The sequence below is a fragment of the Hypanus sabinus genome, chromosome 9 (assembly GCF_030144855.1).
Source record: "Hypanus sabinus isolate sHypSab1 chromosome 9, sHypSab1.hap1, whole genome shotgun sequence".
Classification (NCBI taxonomy): Eukaryota; Metazoa; Chordata; class Chondrichthyes; order Myliobatiformes; family Dasyatidae; genus Hypanus; species Hypanus sabinus.
In genome coordinates, this window is record NC_082714.1 from 93,256,099 (window position 1) to 93,264,548 (window position 8,450).

Here is an 8,450-nt window from a genome sequence, read left to right on the forward strand (position 1 = left end):
AAGTTGTGATGAACGTCATCGACTTTGGGTCAGGGGCCTGATGGTTGAACTCTTCCTGAAACTTATAGTGCGGGATCTACGACCGTAATTTCAGATGGGAGAGAGTTGCTGAAGAGCGAAACAAGTGTAAGTTGACTGTAAGGTTTGGTGTAGAAATCTAACTTCGTCTTTAATGAGGTTTTTTGTCGGTCGGGTGGTGTCAACCTGTGCCTGGACTTCCACTAACCATTAATGACCATACTAATCACTCTATTTATGGAGTATATAGAGCAACGTCCACGACATTAGAGAAAATAAATCCTGTCCTGTCATGGTCCGGTCCGTACATGGATTCTGTACTCCGGTTATTCTGTTTTTTTCCATGTTCTGTTGGGTGCCTTAGTTGACGCACTTGACTCTTGTTTCAGTCTGGCAATAAAATGGGGTCCAGAGATTCCTCGTTCGACCGTCCTTGTCAATAACCCCGTCAGAAACCTCGTCAGTCACCCAGTCAGAAACCTCGTCTGTACCCACACTGAGAAGCTCGGCTCAGTGTTCCGTATCCTGTGTCTAAGAAGAGTCCCGGCGCTATGTCTTGTGTCCAAGGAGGAGCCCCTGCTCAGAGTTCTGTGACCTGTGACTGAGTCAAGTCTGTTCCAAGTTCAGAGTCCAAGTCTAGTCCAAGAGCTGAGACTAAGTCGAGTCCAGTAGCGGAGTCCCACTCTGGTCCAGGAGCCGAGTGCCGGTGCAGTCCAGGAGCCGTGCCAGTCCAGTCCAGACTCGAGTTCCGAGTCATGACCTGAGTTCCCTGTCCTTTTCAAGTTCCAGATCTAAGTCCTGGTTTTCCGATTAATCACTCTTCTTCTACCTTTGTGTGATGATTTTGGCCGCGCTCCTTGGCTGACCTAGCATTCTTAATAAACATAGTCCAGTTCCTAGTACTTCAGTGTCTGTGTCTTGTGTTTGGGTCCGCTGCCATCGCCCCCTTGTAACATGTTCATTAGGTAGAATTCCAATGAACAACCGGGCAAATGACGCCCACACTTGGTTTGCTGGAACACTTAACATTTTCAACGTTTTAAAACTTGTTTGAAAATACGGGGACTGTCAAGTGCATTATAGATCACTAAAAAATGAAAGAAAATCAATGAACATATGGAGAATACATTAAGTATTAAAAAGATTAGCTTTATTTTTCATATCTAGATAGAAACATACAACGCCCTTTGCGTCTAAACAAATCAATGAAGATTGTGCCGGGGACAGACCGGAAGGGTCATCAGGCTTTCGGCAACAAGCTTTACTTATTTTGTATTTATTTATTTGCCTATCTATCTGTTTTTATATCTATCTATTAAACTTCTGTCTGTGCAGCTACAGTGTCTATCTATGTCTCTATCTATTTGCTTATTTATTTATTCATTGATGCAGTGTGTAACAGACCCATCTGGCCCAACAAGCCACCCAGCACCCGCCGTTTTCACTCAAGCACAATCGAAGGACAATTTGCAATCACCGATTAACCGACTAACTGGTACTTTTAACCGTGGAAGGAAACCAGAATACCTGAAAGATGTTGCACATTAAACTCTATAACTGGCATGTGGATATTATAGGTAACTGGAAAATTTAATGACAATTTTTATAGCCTTTAGTGAAAAGCGCTTGAAACGCACATGCCCAGAGAGGATTTATTGCACATTTTCAATGAACATTTAAACATTATGATTTACTGAATTATAAATAATACCGAGTACAACACCTTAACACCTCCCACTGGAAAGGTGATCACTAATATTGTGGTGGTATGTCCCCAGCACAATCTTCATTGATTTGTTTAGACGCAAAGGGCGCTGTATGCTTCTTTCTCCGTAATGTGGTGGCGATAGGAGACAGCCACACACCGGGATGCAGTCTGTAAATCAGATTCAACAAGGAAAAATTGGTGAGGATATATTTTCTATTATTCCCTCTTTGACCCACAACCATCAGGTAGGAATTACCACAGCATTAGTACAAGGTCTGTTGGGATGGGAACAACTTTCCCCAGGATGTGAGATTACGGAACTCCCTGCGACCACCCAGGTCTCATCACCTCTGAACTATCGATAGTTCTGCTTACATTCTGACTTGTGTCGTAAATGCACCCTCTGCTGAACGTTGATCGTCTGAAATATATTTTATTCTGTGTTAAGTTATTTGTGGTACTATTATTTTCTGTGATGTTTGTGAATTATATACATCTTGTTGTGTAGGCTGGCTCGGAGGATCTTTGGTTTGTTTGGTTGAATGACTATGTCGAGTCATAGTGTGGAGTAATTAGTCTTCAAGATGCCTCAGATGGCGGTGGTAAATGGCGTATCTTTACGTGCATCTCCGATGGGAATAGTCAAAAATTCCCATTTACGACTGCTACAGTTGAAATCCATAGCACGTGGGATTCCAAATCCCTTGAAATAGGTGTCACCATTGTAGCTGCTTTCTTTACCAGAGATGCGACGTGTACACTAACCTTCTGGGAGTCTTTCAAGAGGACTCCTAAGTCTTTTTGCGCCTCTGATGTTTGAACTTTCTCCCTATTTAGGTAACAGTCCGCACTATTGCTCATTTTACGAAAATGCACTAATTATATTTCCCAGCACTGGAATCAACTTGCCACTTTTTGCTCATTCTTTAAATTTGTCTAAGTCGTGCTGCAATCGCACTGCTTCTCAGCACTACCTATATTTCACCTGTCTTCGTATCATCTGCAAACTTTATCACAGTCCCACCAAGTCCATTACCTAACACGAGGAAATCTGCAGATGTTGGAAATTCAAGCAAAGCACACGAAATGCTGGTGGAACCCAGCAGGCCAGGCAGCATCTGTAGTGAGAAGCACTGTCGACGTTTCGGGCCGAGACCCTTCGTCAGAACTAACTAAAAGGAAAGATAGTAAGAGATTTGAAAGTTGGAGGGGGAGGCGAAAATTCGAAATGATCGGACAACACCGGAGGGGGTGTGGTTTAAGCAAATTTTTCAGGCGTCGGAGGGGAGGGGGGAGAGGGTTGTTGTGGGAGGGGAGGGGGATGTGGCAATCGAAGTGAAGGGACCTAGGTTTCAATGGATGATGAAAAAGGAAAGATAGCGTGAGATCAGCGTGCAGGAAGGGCAGGCAGCTGATAGGACAAAATTACAGGCAGCAGGTTGAGTATCAGTGCATTAGGGATGTGGAATCAAAAAGGGTAACAAGCACAGTACTCAAAGTGTTACACATCAATGTACGGAGTTTAAGAAATAAGGGAGATGATTTTGTTGCACTATTACAGATTGTTATGTATGAGGTTGTGGCCATCTCTGAATCGTGGCAGAAGGATGGTTGTCGTCGGGGGATGAAAGCCCAACGTTGTATCGGAGGGGTAGGAAGGTAGGAACAGGGGTAGTATGGATCCGCTGGTAAAAAAATTGGCATCAAAACAGTAAAAAGATGTGACATAGGATCGGAAGATGTTGAATCCTTGTGGGTTGAATTAAGAAACTGTAGGCATAAAAGGATAGCAGTTATACACAGGCCCCTCAACAGCAGCTGGGACGTGGAGCTTAGATTGCAATAGGAAATAGAAAGCTCGTGTCAAAAAGGCAAGGTTGTGATAGTCATGGGAGATCTCAACATGCAGGTCGATGGGAAAGTCAGGTTGAAAATGGAAGTCAGGAGAGTGAGGTTATTAAATGCTTACGAGATGGCTTTTAAGAGCAGTTTGTCTTTGAACATACTAAGGAATCAGCTATACTGAATTGGACATGAACTGGATATGATTAGCAAATTAAGTTAAACGAACCCCCCGGAGTCAGCTATTACAATATGATTGAGTTTAACTTAAATTTTAATAGTGGAAGATTAAAGTCGGACGTAGCAGTATTTCAGTGGAGTAAAGGAAATTTAATAAATGAGCTTTCTTTGAACTGCATTTGACTGAGGGTTGGCTTCTCTTATTCTATCGCTCCTCGTTGAATGAAATTCAATGAAATATTGAATTGTGCCTGATGGATGGGTTTTCTTTAGTAGGAAGGAAGGCTGGGCTGACAGGATATTTCAACCAACGGAGGCTGAGCAGACGGGCAAAATTGGCTACAGTGCAGAATGATTTCAGTGAAAAGTGAACAGCCCGGAGGAGAGTTACGAGAGAGCCCTCCGCGAGTGCCTCCGATTAGCGTCACCACGGCCATTTTGAGATAAAAAGAGCAAAGGTTTAATTTGGGGAAGTCCGCGAAACTCTATATTTTCTTGTCCCACGAGTGGATGGGTTGGTTGATTGGCACCCGTCTGTCTCGAAGGACAATGGGTAATAATGATCAACATCACAAGCCTAGGTGGAAGGTATGGAGATCCTGAGATACCAGTCGTCAAGATCACCCGCTCACCTTCCAAAGGAAAGCTAATGGAACAGTACGTTTGGCACTTGTTCGGCTCCTTGAGCTGCCGGAATTCTGTTCAATGATGTCAGTCACCTTAGGGGCTCCACTCCTGAGTCGGTAAGTATACACTATTGATGAAGGGATCTGCTGTCTTACTCACAGAAAGGAAATCGGGCGATATGGAGAGCGCGCAAGGAAGGAGGGTTGTTGCCGGTGGTCTAATTATTGTGATGCAGAGTCGAAGGAATGAATTATGTGTTCCAGGTCTTCCATACCTGTTTACCAGTGAGATCGAATCGGGAGAATGGGTGTGGGTGTCGCTCTTGAGTTATGGGAGTTTGGGTTTGAGAGCTGCAAAGCAGTTTGTCCAACCCAGATGGTGGTTCATAGGCTTTAACAGCCCAGGTGTCAGATTGTATCTATAGGTGGGCCTAATACAGCTGCGTACCTCGTCATCTCTCAGCTGGGGCCAGTGGTATCGGGACACCCTTTATATAACTACAGTCACGCAAATTGCCGCTGTAAATTGTCTTCTTTGTGAAGCCGTTTATTTGGTGCCGTTGCTGGATTTCGGGGAGGAGGTGGCATGAGTGGATGATGGTGAGATAGGATGGAGGGGGAACGGGTGACCCTTATGAATAGTATATACTGCAGTCTTCTTTCATTGAGGAAGCACAATTACCGGAAGACGCTGAATGACATCACCTGATCCTGAATCTTCCTTACTTTATTTAATTAGTTTAGGTTTGGTGACTTTTATTCAACTACAACAAAAGCATTACCCGGTAATGAACTGTGACTCCTCACCTGAGCCTCTTGAGCCAAAGTTGGTAATCTCCGCTCTGTCTGCTGGTAAACTACACCGCCAAGCAACTCTCACGCCCACTTTTTTAGCCCTACCACCCCGCCACTTTTCGAATTATGGGTTCGCTTTCTTTACTTTGAAAAATGCGCCAAGCGCCTCTAATACCGCTGGAGCTGAAGAACCGCTCACACAAAGGCAAAAAAAAACGGCCGCCAAAGCACGGGATCAGCGGGAAAAAATCATAACAAGTTATATAAGCATCCGCGTCCAAAATTTAAAATTAGATCAAAAGAATGCTGCAGCCCAAACCAACCAAACTTCTTTCTCACTCTCACACTCTCCAAAACAGCGCGCAAAGTCTGTCCGAAGTCTGCTACCGCAGCACCAGCTCAACCCGGAAACCCAGGTAATGGAACCATTAGTAAGTTTTGGTTGCCGGAGGAACAGGAGCTCAGTGTGCATGGGTTCAATTGTCTTAGACGTGACTGAGCGGGAATAACTAAAGGAGGAGGTGTATTACTACTCATAGAGAACATCACGGCAGTGCTCAGTCAGTACGGAATGGAGAGCTCGTCTAATGAGGCTTTCTGGGTAGAACCGAAGGATAAGAAAGGTTTTGTCACATTGATGGGTTATTTTATAGACCATCCAGCAGTCCGCAGGGTCAGAAAAGAAAAAAATTGCAGAGCAATTGCAGACTGTTGCCAGAAACATATGTTTGTGATAGTAGGTTGTTTTAAACTTGCACATATTGACTCGGTCTCTCATATCGTAAAATGGCTGGATGGGAAAGAATTTGACATATGTGTTCAGGAAAGTTTCCTCAATTAGTACATCGGTCCCAGAGAGAGATCGAGTGAGGTACTAGATCCCCTGCTTGGGGATGTGAGAGAAATTTGTATATATTACACTTCGTGTCCACTGATCGTAATATCATTAGTTTCAATGTAATTATGGAAAAGCATATGTCTAGTGCTCGGGTAGTGATTCTAAATTGGAGAAAGGTAAATTTTTATGGTATTCAATAGGATCTGACAAGTGTAGAGTGGACGAGGTTGCTTTCTGATTAAGGTGTTCTTGGTAAATTGGAGGCATTCAAAAGTGAGATTTCGATAATGGAGAGGTTGCATGCTCCTGTCTGAATAAAAGGCAGTGATGAAAGGTTTAGCGAATCTTGGTCTTTGAGAGAAATTTGGGAAATGGCGAAGAAAAAGCCCGAGGTTAAACAAGTTATAGGCAGGAAGTAAGAAGTGAGTTACTTGAGGTGAATGTGAAATACAAGAGGACACTCAAGAAGGTAATCAAGAGGGCTGAAAGAAGGCATGAGGTTGGTCTTGCAGAGAAGGCGAAGGAAAATCCCCAGGGTTTCTACAGATACATAAAGAGCAAAAAGATAGCAAGGGACGACATCGGTCCTCTGGAAGATCAAAGTGGTAACCTATTTGTGGACGCGAAAGGCATGTGGGAGATGGACATTCTGCATCTATATTTACTTTGGAGATGGACACAGAGTCTTTAGAATAGAGGCAAAGCTGCAGCGATATCATGTCCTCTATACAGATTATAGAGGATGAGATGTTTGCTGTCTTGAGCAAATTAGGGTGGATAAATCCCAGAAGCTGACAAGGCATTCCCTTCGACTCTGCTGGGGGCTAGTTCAGAAATTGCTGGGTCCTTAATAGAGATATTTAAATCATCCTTAGGCACAGGTGAGGTGCCGGAGGTTGAAACAATAACAATTGTTCTGGTTAAGAAATGTTCTATGCCGGTAGATCTGACACCCGTTTGGGAAATTTATTAGAAGTTCTTCTAAGAAACCGAATGAAAAGCGGGAAAGACAAATTATGATAGTCAACATGACTTTGTGCGTGATGACTCAAGTCTAACCTATCTTATAGAGTTTCTCGAGGAAGTACCAGGAATATCTTTTCAGTGATACAGCGGCTGTTGTTTACGTGGACCTCAGAAAACGTTGGACAAGATCCCTTTAGGAAGTCTGGTGAAAAAGGTTCAGTCACCTGGCATTAAATGTGAAGCAATAACTGGTTTCTTGTCTGATCGTTGGTCCGTGGCTAGTGGTGTGTCGCAAGGGTTGGTGCTTGGTCCGTTGATGTTCATGAACGAACTGGATGCTAATGTGGTAAACCGGATTAGCACAATTGCCGATGATTGTGGGCATACTGGACAGTTTGGAAGACTATCAAAGCTTGCATCGGGTTCTAGACCTGCGGGAAATATGGGCTGAAGAATTGAAGAAGGAATTTTACACAGAGAAGTGTGATGTGTTGCACTTTAGTCGGACTAACCAGGTATTACTCGCTGAGCGGTAGGGCACTGAGGAGTTCAGTAGAACAGAGGAAACTGGGAACACGGATGAAAGTAGCGTCACTGGCCGATAGGGCTGTGAAGAAAATTCTTGGCACACAGGCCTTGATGAATCAATGCATTGATTAGAGGAGTTGAGGTGTGGTGTTGAAATTATATGAGATGTTGTTAAGGCCCAAGTCGGAGCATTGTCTGCAGTGTTCTCACTTTCCCAGAGGAAGGATGTTAATAAGATTGTGAGAGTGCAGGGAAAATTTAGAAGAATATTGCCGGGATTTGAGGACCTGAGCTCTACGGAATAGTTCAATATGTTGGTTCTTTATTGCCTGGAACATAGAAGATTGAGGGGTGATTTGATAAATGTATACAAAATTATGAGGGGTAAATGCAAGCGATTTATCCCCACGGATGTTGGTTGAGACTACAAGTAGAAGCCATGGGTTAAAGGTGAAAGATGGAAGGGTTAAGCAGAACATGAGGAGGAACTTCTTCATTCAGACGGCATTGAGAATGCGGAACGAGTTACCAGCTGAAGTTGTGGATGCGAATTCGATTTCAATATTTAAGAAAAAATTGGAGAGGTCCGTGGTAAGTGGGGAGTGGAGGGCGATGCCCCAGATGCAGGTCGATGGGACGAGGCAGCTTAATATTTCGGCACAGACTGAATGGGCCAAATGCCTGCTTCTGTGCTGGCGTCTTCTATGACGCACTACATTTCTTGTTGAATCCCCAAATTATGAATGTATTGAAGTGAGCGGTATTGACAGGTTAGTGGAGGGTAACAATATAAGGGTTTGGAAATTGCATTGGCGGAGTCGGTGAAGTTTCGTACTTGCACTGCGACGGTATTTCACTGCTAGATCGCACAACGGTCTGAAACTTTATCGAACTAAGTCTTATTGGTTTAAATAATCTCACGGTCGAACAATGGTGATTCCTTCCCAGT